We start from the raw sequence: 15,714 nt of genomic DNA on the forward strand, positions 1-15,714 counted from the left end.
AAAATACTTCTGGGGCGCCTGGGTGGCTTAGTCGATTAAGCGTCCGACTTTCGCTTAGGTCATGATCTCGCGGTTCGTGGGTTCGAGCCCCGCGTCGGGCTCTGTGCTGACTGCCAGCTCAGAGCCTGGAGACTGTTTCATAGTCTGTGTCTCCCTCTCTCTCTGACCCTCCCCTGCTCACGCTGTCTCTCTATCTCTCCTAGAAATAAATAAAAATATTAAAAAAAAATATGTCCATATGAAAACTATATACAGATGTTTATAGCAGCATTATTCATAACAGCCCCAAGATGGAAATAATCCAAATGTTTATCATCTAATAGATGCATAAATAAAATCTGTGCTATCCATGCATGAATATCATTCAGCTATATGAATATTATTCATACCATTAAAAAGTATGAAGTAATAATACATGCTCCAAAATGGATGAACCTTGAAAACATTATGTTACGTAAAAAAAAGTCACAAAAGACTACATATTGGATGATTCCATTTATATGAAATATGCAGAAGAGACAAATCTATAAATATAGGTGATAGAGTAAGGGTTGCTTGGCGTGGAGGGAGGGATACTGAGATTCACTGGGGGTTGCAAAGGGTATGGAGATTTTTTTCATTTTTTTTTTGAGGCAATGAAAATATTCTAAAATTGACTGTGGTGATTATTGTATATAATTGTGATTATACTAAGAATAATGGAATTATACACTTTAAATGGGAGAACTGCATGATTATTAATTATATCCCAATAAAGGTGCTAAAACAAAAGAAATAGTTAAAAGGTAAACTAAACTTGTAATGGCCAGGTTTTTATCCATTAAGAAGCAGTTATTAATGATATTATATGATACACTGAAAAATTTAAGTGGGTAGATCTCATGTGAAGTGTTCTTACCAAACAAAAACAAAAACATACAGTATGTTGTAGAACTAAAAATCACATACACTAAAATCAGTGATGTGGAAGTAAAACTATGAAGTTGGCCAAAACTACATAGAGAAATATGTAGAAATTTCTTTCTTTCCTTCCTTCCTTCCTTCCTTCCTTCCTTCCTTCCTTCCTTCCTTCCTTCCTTCCATCTTTATGAGAATGCTGGTAGATATTAAGAAAAGGCAACAGAGGTCAAATTGATAAATAGCAAGTGTTCACAAGTTAATGTTGTAAACAAAATTCAAACAGGTAAAAATGAGTAAGCAAACAAGGAAACAAATGAAAGCATTCTGTCTTGAGCTGAAAAGTGAACTGAGGATGTGGATTGAAATGGCTCACCAAGTAAATGTAGTTAACACTTAAATCTGTACCAGGTGAATATTTAAATTTAAAATATGAAATGAAGAGGGGTGTCTGGGTGGCTCAATTGGTTAAGCATCTGACTTTTGATTTTGGTTCACGTCATGATCCCAGGGTCATGGGATCAAACCCCATATCAGGCCCTGCACTGAGTGTGGAACCTGCTTGGGATTCTCTCTCTCCTTCTCTCTCTGCCCCTTTCCAGCTCTTGCTCACTTTCTCTCTCAAACTAAGTAACCATTTAAAAATATAAGTATTAAATGATGAAAACAGGTGACCTAACACAATGCTGTACAAAAAAAAAGTACAAGATCAGGTTAGCCAGAGACTTCTCTAGAAAACGTAAGAACAATGCCAACTGAGTTTTCAAAAGACACATTTATTCCAAGAATTCTACATCCAGCTGAATCATCAATCATTCGTGAAGGCAATAAAAATATTTTTGAAAAAGAAGAAATATTTTTGAATCTCTGAGTACCTAGCATTTATTGATTTGCTTCATTAAAAAATACTCAGAAACAAAATTTGCATCCTTTAAGATAATTTTAAACTTTTAGAAATTAAAAAATTCGTAAAATTATTTTTAAAAAACTTGTGAAACGTATTGAAACACGGGATTTAATAAATGGTTGTGTCTTTTATTACTAAACTAAATGCACATGTCAAAAGTAATCCTTGAAAGAAAAAAATGACATAAAATTATCTGTTAATACAGTAACATTCATTTATTTTTAAAAGTCAGAAAAATGAGCATAACACCCTCAAGATCCATCCATGTTGCTACACATGGCCAGATTTCATTCTTTCTCATTGCCATGTAGTATTCCATGGTATAGATAAACCACATCTTCTTAATCCATTCATCTGTTGATGGAGGTGGGGGGGAGGGGGGGATGGGCATAGAGGAGGACACTTATGGGGATGAGCACTGAGTGTTATGTGGAAACTAATTTGACAATAAACTATTTGTAAAAAAAAAAAAAGTCAGAAAAATGAGGTAGGAGAGAGGAGGGTGAATATAAAGGCATGTGAATTCCTTGACCTTATAGAAGGAAGAATAAAGAGTTAAAATTTTCTAGATAATAATGCTTAGAAAATATACTTTCAAACATATTTATAGAATGTCTAGTAACCACTAACTAGAATCAAAAATAGAATATACATAGTTTGCATACCACTAGAGTAAATCAGCATATAAAAATACAGTCCATATACCCAAAGGTGGATAATGAAAGGCACAATTACAGAGGCATGTATAAAGCATAATGTAAAATTATAGCATTATATGTTAATAACTAAACAGATGCGAACTAAGTGATTTGATTAAATCACAAAGATTTCTCAAGACTTGTTCAAGAGCCAAAATGAAAATTAAACTCTGATATCTTCAGAAAGAAACAGGAAAAAAAAATAAAACTGCCATAGAAAACTACATTTCAGGAGTGAAATGTTAAACGTTACATTAAGCAAGTTAACTTTATATTGAGAGCTAAAATTTACAATAAAGATATAACCTATCTATGGACAAAATAATATAACTGAAATAGAGAAAGAAAAACCAATTAGTACTTAGAGTAACATAAATATGGACTGAGGGTGATGTGTAAAATATCATTGTTTCTAGCTTCTAGAGCTCAAACAAACCAAAATATAAGAAAATTAAGGATATAACGAAATTAGATTTGTGCTAAGCTTTGCGACATTTTTAGATAACTTCCAAACAATAATTGCAAAAAAAAAAAAAAAGAAAAAAGATTCATGGCTCAAAGTATAAAACCTCAATACATACAATAAAGTATAAGCTATAGAGCCTACATTTAAGAAGTTAAGTGAAGAGTAGAAATAAAAGTAAATATTCCAGCATCTCCAAGTTTAAAAGAAAAGTATTCTAAAACCTAACTGTAGGTCAAGATGGAAATCAAACTTAGAATATAGAGTATTTAAAAATTAAATATTTGAAAATGGTATGTAAAAATGTCATAGATTAAAGCCAAACCTGCAGAAACAAATTCAGAGCCTTAAATGATTTTATTATTAAATACAAAAGAACAACAATAAATAATGCTAAGCATTAAAAGAATTGTCTTTTATTGTTCTTTTCTATCTTAGAAAAGCAGAAGGATGAAATGAAAAAGCATCAATTAAAGAAATTGCAAGAGGGTATTTATTAAATTGGTAAATACAAGAAATAATTCTTTGAAAAAATGAAATAAGCAAGTCTATGACAAATATAACTAAAAAATAAATTTAGAAATGAGAAAGGGAATATAGTATTATATATGTTTGAGAATTAACACTCTTATTCTGGAAGCTCTCTTTAATATCACAGTTACCGTTCATGATTAAGAAGAACAGCTACTGTTCAAAAGAAAGCAAAGTAATGATCATCTACCAATAGAGAAGATTATTAGGAAAAAGAGAAGACCAGAGAAAAATACCACATTCCTTAACATGTAAATCGGATGTTATAATGTCATATTTTTTTCTAGTAAATTATTTTAAAGTTTATTTATTTATTTTGGCAGGGATGCAAAGAGAGAGGGAGACAGAGAGAGAGAGAGAGAGAGAGAGAATCCCAAGCAGACTCCACACTCTCAGTGCAGAGCCTGAGGCCAGGCTCAATCTCAGGAACTGTGAGATCATGACTTAAGCTGAGATCAAGAGTCAGACACTTAACCAAAAGAGCCACCCAGGCGCCCGTCTAGTAAAATTTCTAAGTTTGATATATGCCTAATCATATATTCCATTGGACTTTTAAAAACTTGATACAAATATGCTCAATTTCCTCTGGAAACAGTTTATGAAATTGTCTTCCCAGGTATTATAATAAATAGTAAATGTTTCATAACTAATACTGTAGACAATATTAAAAATAAGATGATCAATCAGCCAGAATGGATTAGTGAGAACAACAGCCCAGTAGTTAATAGTCTTAATACAGAGGTTGGCAAATCTGTGGGCCAAATCCAACCTGCCACCTGTTTTTCTAAATAAAGTTTTATTGGGACTCAGACATGCCCATTGGTTTACAAATGGGCTTTTGTGCTGTAATGACAGGAGTTTAGTAATTTCAACAGTGTATGTAATAGCTCTCAAAAGCCTAAAATATTCATCCCATCTGGTGAATATTTTACAAAAAAAGTTTGCTGCTCTGTTGTTTAATATGATAAGGAAACAGAAAAAAGTTTCCTGATCTGTTGTTTAATATGATAGGGAAACATCATATACCAAAGGGAAGAAATGTTTATTTAACAAATGATTTAGGGGTAACTGTCTAGCTGGAAAAAATTCTTCAACAATATGGTAATGATTAAAGAAATCATGATACATGTACACTACATATATTGTACAGATAGTAATATTATGTTTTCAGAGAATATTTAATGGCACAGTAACAATTATATGATATAATAGTAAAATATGCAAAAAAGCAGGATCTAAAAAACACCATGATCCAAAATTCATGTGGAAAATGTAGACCTCAACTGCTATAGGCTTATTTATGTAAAAATAATTGTACTTAGTATTCCCAAATTTTACTTGGTAATTAATGATTGGTGATAGAATTCTGATTGACTTTAATTTTTTCCCATAATTTTATTTATTTTATATATTCTTACTATGAAAATATATTTATATTTATATTACATTTCTAAAAAATGAAATAATGAACTCATATAACTCTATAGCAAAAATAAACCACACACAAAAAAACCCTATACAAAATGGGCAAAGTAACTGAATAGACATTTTACCGAAGAAGATATTCAAATGACCACCAGATACATGAAAAGGTATTCAGCATCACTAAACATCAGGGAAATGCAAATGAAGACCACATTGAGATATCACCTGACACCTGCTAGAATTAATGCTGTCAGAAAGTCAAGAAATGATATCTGTTGACGTGGATGAGAAGAAAAGGAACCCACTGTACACTGTTGGTGGGAATGCAAATTGGTACAGCCACTATGGAAAACAGTATGATTGTTCTCCAAAAACTTACAAATAGAACTACCATAGGATCCTACAATTCTCCTCTTGGTGTATACCTGAAGGATGCAAAATCACTATCTTAAAGATACATCTGCACTCCCATGTCACTGCAGAACTTTTTACAGTAGCCAAGACATGGGAGAAAACCTAAGTGTTCATTGGCAGATGAGTGGATAAAGAAAATGAGATTATATATATATATAATGGAATATATAGGAAAATGAGATATATATGTGTATATATATGTATATATATGTATATATATATAATGGAATAATATCCAGCCATTAAAAGAATGAAATCCTGCTATTTGCAACAACATGGATGAATCCTGAGAGCATTATGTTAAGTGAAATAAGTTCAAAAGAGAAATACAAATATAGTGTAATCTCATTTATATGTGGAACCTAAATAAATAAATAAATAAATAAATAAATAAATAAATATATACATACATACATACATACATATACACATAAAACAACTGATCTCACAGAAACAGAGAACAGATTGGTGGTTGCCAGGGGCTGGACATGCCAGGGGGATGGTGGTCAAAGAATAAAAGCTTCCAGTTAGAAAATAAGTTAGTTTTAGGGGTGAATGTACAGTAGGGTGACTACAGTTAACAATACTGTACTACATATTTAAAAGTTGCTCAGAGAGTAGATTTTAGGGGTGCCTGGGTGGCTTAGTCAGTTAAGTGTCCAACTTTGGCTCAAGTCATGATCTCATGGTCAGTGAGTTCACCACACTGGGCTCTGTGCTGGCAGCTCAGAGCCTGGAGCCTGCTTTGGGTTCTGTGTCTCCCTCTCTCTCTCTCCATCCCTCCCCCACTCATGTTTTCTCTGTCTCTCAAAAATGAATAAACTTTAAAAATTTTTTTTAAAAGCTCTCACATGCAAATGTAGCTACGTGAGATAATGGGTGTATCAACTAACCTTATTGTGGGAATCATTTCTCAAGGTAATACATACACTGGATCATTACACTGTATACCTTAAATGTACATAGCAATGTAAGTCGATTATATCTCAATGAAACTAGGCAAAAGAAAGGAAGCAAATGTTCATAAAGTAGTTAAAGGCAAAAACAAAACAGAACAAAACAGAACAAAACACAGCCAAACACAACCTGATGAAATTATAGCGAAAATTTAACTGATCTCAGGATACCCGAGCATTCTCTTGTTTGGCAAGCACCTATTAAGCATAATAACTATAGAATATACAAAACAAAACAAAATAAAGCAAAGCAAAACAAAAAACTATGGAATAATAATTAACAAAAGAAAATATTCATTTACGTAATTATATACAAATTAGAAGTTTATATACTTTAATACTATCATCAACACAATTAAAAGGCCTCCTAGAGAAAAAAATGATAGTCAGTGCCCATAGGAGTGCATGGGATGGCATTTACATAACAGTGATGCTAGCACAAATTAATAGGAGATAATCAGGAAGTAGTAAAGGCATCAAGAGCTTTACAAAATGTTCATATTTGTTAACTCAGAAAGCTTGCCTCAAGATAATAAATTGCTTCTTGTTCAAAGAGTATGTACAATTATGTTTATCACAGGGTTAATCGTTGTTACAACAACAACAACAATTTTAAGTGAAATAAATGCCCCACAAAATATAGATAATGGTTAAATGGATTCTGGAATATCTATGTTAGAGTCTCATGAAATCCTATGAAGGCTTTGCAAATCCTGATACCCATTAATATGACATGATTAAATGCTCTGGATAAAATACTGACTGCAGAGGTGCCTTTTGTGGCTCATTTAGTTTAGGGTCTGAATCTTGATTTTAACTCAGGTCATGATTCCACAGTCATGAGATCAAGCCCCACATTGGGCTCCTCAATGGGCATGGAGCCTGCTTGGGATTCTCTCTCTCCCTCTCTCTATATCCTTCTACCCTGCTCATGCTCGCTCACTCTCTCTCTCAAAAAATAAAAATAGTTACCATAAAGATAAAAGGAAAAAAATTCTCCAAGATATAAAGCTGGATGATTCCATATTTATCTATCCATCTGGGAGGAAATATACCAAAATATTTTTAAAAATTTTTAATGTTTATCCATTTTTGAGAGAGACAGAGCATGAGCAGGGGCGGGGAAGAGAGGGAGACACAGAATCTGAAGTAGGCTCTGGGCTCTGAAAAGAGCCCAATGCAGGGCTCGAACCCAAACTGTGAGATAGTGACCTGAGCTGAGGTCGGAGGCTTAACTGACTGAGCCACCCAGGCACCCTGGAAATCTACCAAAATATTAATCATGCTTATCTCTGGGTGTTGAAAATGTGGTTCACTTAAATGTTTTTCTTTGTATATTTCTTATACTTTCAAAATATCCCATACTGCGCATGAACAACATTTCTAATGAAAACAGTCAATGAGTTTTAAACAAAACACACTATAAATTCTGTTTTACAAAGTCTAGAAGGTCAACATCTTTAGGATTTGACCTTCACATGTTTCCCTTTCTGTGTTGACATCAATTACACTGAAACAGCAGAAACTTTAGATCAATCAGTCACTGACATTTATTGAGCATCTACTAATCCCTACGTCTTGTCTTGGTTTGTGCCTAAAATTGTATACTGTTCAAAGAGTGTGTCACTTGCAAAATTTCCCATCAACGGGTATAATTTCAGGGTAGGTCACAGGGTTTCATGGGTGCCTGAACAACGCTGCACCCACTCATAACTCTGAGCACAAATCTCGGCCTCTGCCCTGACTCTACAGCCCAGATCTCTCTCCATGATTTTTCCATGCAGACATCAAGGAGCAGCACTGCAGGCAGCAATATCTGCTATGACAGAGAATAATGATGTCTGTCTGTCAGCAGAGCTCTCTTGTTCCCATTCTGTTGCCTCAATAATCAGCCTGCAGAGAGGTACTTTGCAACATCACATACGGGTGTGTTCGGAGCATGTATCAAGGTCTCTTTGTGATCTGAGTGACTTGGTGGAAACGCCATGCTTTTCTTGAAAAAGGATATCCAGCTGGTCATAATGGAAGGCACAGATTTCTTCCTGTGGTTGGGATATCACTCACAGAGCATAACATCGGTCTGCAGCTAAGCACCAACTCCGGAGCTTTCTGCATAGAAAGTGGCTGTTTCAGCACCACGCAGCAAACCAGATGCTAGGACTTCAAATACCAATGATCACAGACAATTTCTGTGGAGGATGCGCCAGCTACAGCACCCTTCTGTACCACTCCCCTGACCCAGAAGGCACAATTCTTTTCTAGATTGATGGAAACACTAGAACTGAAGAAACACAAACTTCTGGAGGGAGGACTGTAGTAAGGAAGTGTGATCCTTTGCCTCCTCAGCTTCTGTACTGCTGGCCTTTTCTGTGGCCGCATTCACTGTATCTCCGGTAGAAGCCTGTGAGGGATGTTCTTATAGAACGTCCAGAGTCAGCCGGACTAGTCTTCAGTAATGCTGTGGGCAGAGGCCATGGCTGTTCCTGTGCCACATGGGCATTGGGGAGCTTATGGGAACCGAGGTAAGGCCTTGCTTGTGCTTAGAATCAAGAGACCCATGTAGGGGTGCCTGTGTGGCTCAGTCAGTTAAGCATCTGGCTTTGGCTCAGGTCATGATTTTACAGTCTATGAGTTTGAGCCCTGTGTTAGGCTCTGTGCTGACAGCTCAGAGCCTGGAGTCGGCTTTGGATTCTGTGTCTCCCTCTCTCTCTCTCTGTCTCTCCTCTGCTCATGCTGTCTCTCTGTCTCTCAAAAATAAAGGTTAAACTTAAAAAGAGAGAAAGAGACCCATGTAGTCTAAGGAATATGGGAGTCACTCTTCCCACTACCAAGGTCAGGGCTCTATCCTTAGTTGGGAAAGCTTTTTGTCCTGGTAAGACAACATGGAACTCACTTCAGAATTCAGCTAGTATGGCTTTAAATCCCTGATTCGCCATTCAACAGCTATGACAATGGGAAAGTTGCTTGACTTTTCCATGCCTCGCGTTCCTCATCCATGTAACTGGAATCCAAGAAAACCCAATACAAGCCAGCTTACAGTGTTAAATGAGATCCCCTGTGTAACTTCTAATGCACAACAAATACTCAAAAAAAAAATGGTACTTTATAAAAATAACAACTGACTAGCAATGCAATTAATTTAGAAAATTCCCTCTCCCTATGTTTCTGTGTTCTCAGCTCTCCTATCAGAGAGCTGGCACAGATCACATGCATGGCCTCCTTGGCCTCAGAACTTTGATGTTTCTCAGATCCATATATAGACGCAGTAACTGGCATGGAGGAAGCCGAGAAATCCCGGGCAGAGGACCTGACTGCACAGAGAAATTTGAGCCCGCAGTGCCACCTAGCCTGCTCTGTGGAGGTCCCTCTGTGCCTGTGTTGCTAACACACTGGAGCATCTTCCTCTTTTTATTTTTTTAAAGTATAATTACCAGAGCTTATGTTTAACAGTTAATGCTGTCAAGCCTTTTAAACTAATTGGTCTTTTATAGAAAATTTAACTGAAAATTAACACATCTTTTAATAACATTGCCTTAACTTTAATGGCACTTTGCCTTTCGTTTATAATTGCTCTAAAATTGTCATTTTCCATGCCATAGCTGCCATTTTTTATATTTGCTAGTTTGCATGGTGTAGATTTTTATTTTTAGTATTTTTCTTTCATGAGGGATGAGAACAATTTGATTTTTTTTTCTCCCCAATCTCAGGCCTGCCTGGTCTGATGTGACAGCAGTGGAATGTTCTGGGTGCAACAGAGCACACTACCGTTTCCCACACAGACATCAGCGCTAGCTCGTCTGCCTCCGGATGGCCCACGGGCTGTTTCTTGCCTTGTGAGCAGAAGAAGTGAGGCTCCTTGAGTGGAGTGTAAGGAAGAGGGCCACGGAGGAATGATTTGTTTATGTTATGAGGCACTGGATTAGCGTGGGCTGACTGAGCACTTGCCTCCACCATAACACCGTTTCGGGGCTCAGCCCTTAATGCAAGTATAATTAAGAAAGTAAATCACGTGGGGGCGCCTGGAGGGCTCCGTCAGTTAAGCAACTGACTCTTGATTTTGGCTCAGGTCACGATATCAGTTTGTAGGATGGAGCGCCATGTTGGGTTCAGTGCTGATAGCATGGAGCCTGCTTGGGATTCCCTCCGCCATGCCCCTATTTGCTCTCTCTCTCTCAAAATACATTTTAAAAAATAGCAAGAAAAAAGAGAGTAAATCATCTGGGTCCATCTTCCAGATGGTCACATTCTTCAGTCTTCCCAACTTAAGTTCATTTATTTCTGGCAAATAGAGACCAGCTCTCTGATATTAATACAGAAACAAAGCATATAGGTGTCTGTAAGTACATTCACATATGCATATATGTACACGCACAGGCATGTACACACACATCTATAATAAATCTACTTCTTTGTAGTTACATTTGATCTTAAAAGATATTTGTCTACTCTGTGAAAGGTTTTCATCTACCTTTGTCCTGACCTGATTACTCGAATATGGTAAGGGGCTGTTAATATCATTCCCAATAACAGTTAGACCCAACTGAATCTCAGACAGTGGAAAAGACAGGCACAGACTGCTGCTGAGCTGGGGCCAGAATCTATAAGTCCTAATTCATGGGCTGAGGCCACAATTTCTCCTCTATGTCCTTGCCATTTTTATGAAATATTAACTTATTGAACATGCAAACACTCACCCCTGGGCATTGGTGCAGTGGGCAAAGCAGAGGCAGACATGGCATAAAATGCTCATACTGAAGCTTTTCTCGGGCTCCTGAGGGATTCAGCAGTCCTTCGATAAGACGGCATCCTCTCTTGTGCCTGCAATGCTTCTCAGACGTATAGGACAGTGGAGAAGGGGCCTCTGGTTCTCCTCTGCCCTTTCCCTTTACACTGGTAGGTATGACTTTCTCTGTATTTATTTTCCAGGTTAGGTAGAACGTACAAATCTGACACTTCACGCAATCTTATTTTCTAAAAGAGGGATAACACTGCCAGGCTGTGCAGTGGAATTCATTAGCTCTCATTACAGGATGCCCTCTTTTCGCCCCAGAAGGGGCTGTCTTCTCAGCACTCCTTTGCTAATGATGGTACAGTGTGGTAGACTTCCGTCTGAGAAAGGTTGAGCGTTCAGAGAAAATGGGCATCACGTGCTCAACCTCCTGACTCAAAGGACGGGCAAACGGCCAGAAGACCAAGGATGTTGTCTGCCCACAGTCGTGTGGGCTCACAAATTCAAAGCAGGAGGCCTGGAAGTCTGGTTCGGTGGAATCAACAGGCAAGGACCAGTGGCATGAGTGAAACAGGCCTGGTGGAATCCAATGGGGAACCATGTGGGCTGTAGCTAATGGGAGCATAGCCCAGCTCTAGCCAATTGCTGCTTTGTGGGCATCTGGGAATCTGCTTTGTGACTCCAATCAGAAGTAGCTGGAGACCCATATTTTATGTGTAATCTTGTAATTTTAAAACATTGGCAACAGATTCCATTCAAACATGAAAAACCTTTTGGAAATGCAGAACCTGTCTGTGGGATGGGCGTCACCTGCTAAGTGCTTTTTTGAGACTTCTGCGATAGACCATTCCTTAGAAGCCAGAGACCAACAGTCCAGGGACTCGTGCCAAAATCTCTTCCTTTCTTGTCTTAAAATGAGTGCACGAGGATGGCGCATTGGACAGACAAATAATCGGGGGTTACTTCAGGAGTCAATTCGGTGATGAGTGTGTCCTTCCAGCCAGCACACACAGGAAGCAGTGCCCTTAGGGGACCGCTGGCGGCCTCCAAACGAAGACGCGTCCTCTAACCAAGACTGAAGTGTTCAAACCTGGACTTAAAACTTGACAGAGTGCGGTCGTTTGGACTCAGAATTCTCACGGTATGGACGACAGCTTTGCCCGTCTGCCTACTCCTTGTATGTCCCTCCTCTGTATCTACCACATTCTAACCACGACGTGCCTTAACTCCTCCCTCGGACAAACCAAACCCAGCTCAGCACCACTGTTCAGCCTGTGCCCCCTTCCTTCTTCTGCCCGGGAAAGCTAGTTGTCCTCACCCCCAGATGCTTTCTTCTTCTGATTTTTCGGTGTCAGCTTCCAAGTTTTCTGTTAAGACAGCTTTACACTGACCCCTGTGGCTAACACAGGTCTCCATACCCATACAAACTATTTTATGTTCTTCAAATCAGTTTTGCCCATTTGATAGTATACATTTACTACTACTACTATCAGTGATGATAGCCACTATCGTTTCCATAATTATGGCACACTAAAATGAAAGGTCCAACAACATGAGGCAGGGTCCATTTAGTTAAGCGCCCAGGGAAGGCATTGGTTAATAACAATAAATACGTAAGAGCTTGTCATTGCAAAGCACTGCACTAGTCACTTTACAATCTTAAGTCGTTTAATTATCTCAACAATTCTATGAGGTAGGTACTCTAATTTTTTAAAGTTTTTAAAATATTTATTCATTTTTGAGAGAGAGATAGAGCATGAATGAGGGAGGGGGAGAGAGAGAGAGGAAGACACAGAATCTGAAGGCTCCAGGCTCTGAGCTGTCATCACAGAGCCCAGCTCAGGGCTTGAACCCACGGACCGTGAGGTTATGACCTGAGCCAAAGTCGGACGTTTAACTGTCCAAGCCACCCAGGCACCCCAAGGTAAGTACCGTTATTATCCCAATTTTAAAGATGGGAACACTGAGGCACAGAGAGGTTAAGGTTACACAGCCAATAAATGGTGGTTCTGGGCTCTGGATCCAAGCAGTCCGGCTCTTAGTTCATGCCTTATCTTTTCTGCCTAGGGAGGGTCCAGATCGAACTGAAATTGGGGATGAGGGTTGGGAGGAGTACGTAGCTGTGGAAAAGAAGTCTGAATACTTCCGTGCCCATTTTGGCTCTAAATACAGAGAGGCTTCCCTTCATCTTTCTCGTCTGTGTGTGAGCGGCAAGCTGGTACCACTCTGAAAAATACATTTCTTATTTGGCGATCTTCTTCCTAGAGGCACACACCCACACGCGTAATTACTCCCTCTCATCATGTGCCTCTGCTGTTGATTAGCAGGAGGAAGCCACGAGGCCATGTCTGCAACATCCCTATCTGTTCAGGAATGCCTGTGATAAATCAAAACATTATTCTTTTAACAAATGAAGCAGGAAGCAGCAGGAGTTGAGTTATGAAGGACAATATTCAGGGGATGTTTAGACACATGATTAAATGGCAATTTGGGGGCTGGGAAAAGGAGATCATGGACATCTGAGGAGGTGTGTGTGTAAATGTCGGCATGCTGCTTGTAAGCGAATGCCTGGGCTGGAAGCTTACCTCCGGCTCCCGCTGCTTGGAGAGGCCTCAATTTCTCAATTTACATTCCTGCCAGCCCTTTCGGTTCCTTCTAGTTACTGCCTTGATTCTTGCCTAATCTCCTGGTTTTTCATACATTACAGTTGGGGTGGAATGCAAAGAAACTACAGGTAACATTTTTGTCAACTGTGTCTGATGAACCTGACTGAGTTGAAGACCTCACTTTGCAACTGGTTCATGCCAGACAATGAAAGCCAAGCCTGAATAACTGGATAGGCATTTTGACTAATGACTTGAAAAGTGGCTGTCAGTGGATCGGTTAAATATGCCCTGCTTCAGGGTTATTCACATTATTGCCCAAAAGATCAGACACTGGAGCTGAAGTGCCTTGCACGGTTCCGGGCCCTCAACAGATGAAGCCGATGATGATTACAATGACAGTTACGAGATTCTTGATACCCTTTTTTCCCAGGCTGGAATTCAGAAGGAATGCTACTGCCAGACCGTTGCATCCATACATGCCTTAGCCCCTCTCTCCCAGACACTTCAGTTTGCATTTCAAAGGAGATTAGAGACGGCTTTTTAAAAATTTCAAACCAACCCACTTTGATTTCTCATCTGAGTTTCCAAGAACTGACTCCCTGGTGGTGCTACAGACAGATAGTTGTGCAGCTCAGATCCAGATGTGCCCCCTACCCCCACCCCGTGGCTACCATGGGCCCCTTTGGGTGTGTAAGGGTGAAGTTCTTTGTTGCTTAAAATCAATTTTATTGGCTATTGGTGTGAAGGGCTGACTTCATGGGCATGTGGCCTTGCGATCACCCGGGGTCCATGCTCAGAAGGACCCCTCTCTTGGCTTAAAGCTCTGCTGTCATCATTTTGAAATTCTTAATAAGGTATGAAAAAGTGGGCTTGCTAATTATAGAGCTGGTCTTGCCTAGAGTATCCTGAATGTCTGATATGTAGAAACAGACATAGTTTTATAAATTTGGATTTTATAAAATGTTAATAGAGTATTTTGTAGTTCCAGGGGAAAAAATCTACTGTCAACAATTTAATCCTCTCTTAGTGAGAACAATCTTCTGTAATCTCTCTAATTAGGATCAGAAGTCAAATGAAATTTCTAAACAGATGAGTTACAGAAATCTTGCTGAAACTGAAGACCAGTACAGACAATTTGGCAGTGTATGAGCATACCCTGCAGCTTCGCTCATTCTTTCTGGGTTGCTTAAGGCTTTTGCCCAAACTGAGCCGAACATCACTAGCAGGTAGAAAGGTTAGGCGCAGAACCAGCGGGCCATCAGGAAGAAATCACAAGTCCTGGGAAACCAAGAATGCCTTCTCCAGGGACCATTTTCTCTCCTTCTTGGCTTGGAAAGCAAAGTTATGGCATGATGCCTAGTCAACCGTAATTCAGATGAATATTGTTTCATAATTATTTTTAAATCCATAATTCTAATTTTTTAAATAAGATGTGCTTGCAGTTGGATCACATTCAGGAATATCGAATAACCTAAATTAGTCTTAAAAAGCTTTATGTTTTTTCCCCTCAAACAGAGGTTCTTCTGGGATTAACTTTAATGAATAGAAGAGAATAATGCATAATTAGCATATCAGTTGTTTAACACATTCAGGAGAATAGCCTTCTTAAGCACTTTAAGGAATGTATGTGTATAAAAACTCAGTGAGCTATGTTTAGGGTTTTAATGTATTCAATAAAACTCTTTTTCATGGATTCCTCAAAGGTCAGTTGTTTATCCAGCTTACGTCTTATTTCCATAAATTGTGAATTTGAGGACTCCAAAATAAAGAGGCTTTTCTAATAAATAAAGACACTCAATGGGAATACTTCACAATCCCCAGATACAACCTATTCTAAATAGTGTCTGCTTTTGCCTTTTTTTAGTTCAAGACAGCTTCATGAACCGGGGCCTACTTTTTAATTGTTATTTGTTTTTGGTCTCAAAAGTGAAAAAATAATGCCTCGATTGTTTGGTGCACATCAAGTTATAAAAGAAACCAATGATGCTTTTGACCTCTTCAGCCAGCCCGCCTGCCTCTCTCTGCCACCACTTCATTTCCTCCTGGCAGCAGAGAACTGGCTAGACCCGGCCCTCATGCGAGGTCCTC

At 38.6% G+C, this 15,714-nt stretch overlaps 1 protein-coding gene across 4 annotated transcripts in view; it reads right to left on the reverse strand.

Moving 5' to 3' along the window:
* KCNMA1 (potassium calcium-activated channel subfamily M alpha 1) overlaps positions 1 to 15,714 on the reverse strand; it is a 738,944-nt gene that overhangs the window by 23,892 nt on the left and 699,338 nt on the right. The window lies entirely within an intron of this gene.

Source organism: Crocuta crocuta, unplaced genomic scaffold (genome assembly GCF_008692635.1).
Source record: "Crocuta crocuta isolate KB4526 unplaced genomic scaffold, BGI_CrCroc_1.0 scaffold28, whole genome shotgun sequence".
Lineage (NCBI taxonomy): Eukaryota > Metazoa > Chordata > Mammalia > Carnivora > Hyaenidae > Crocuta > Crocuta crocuta.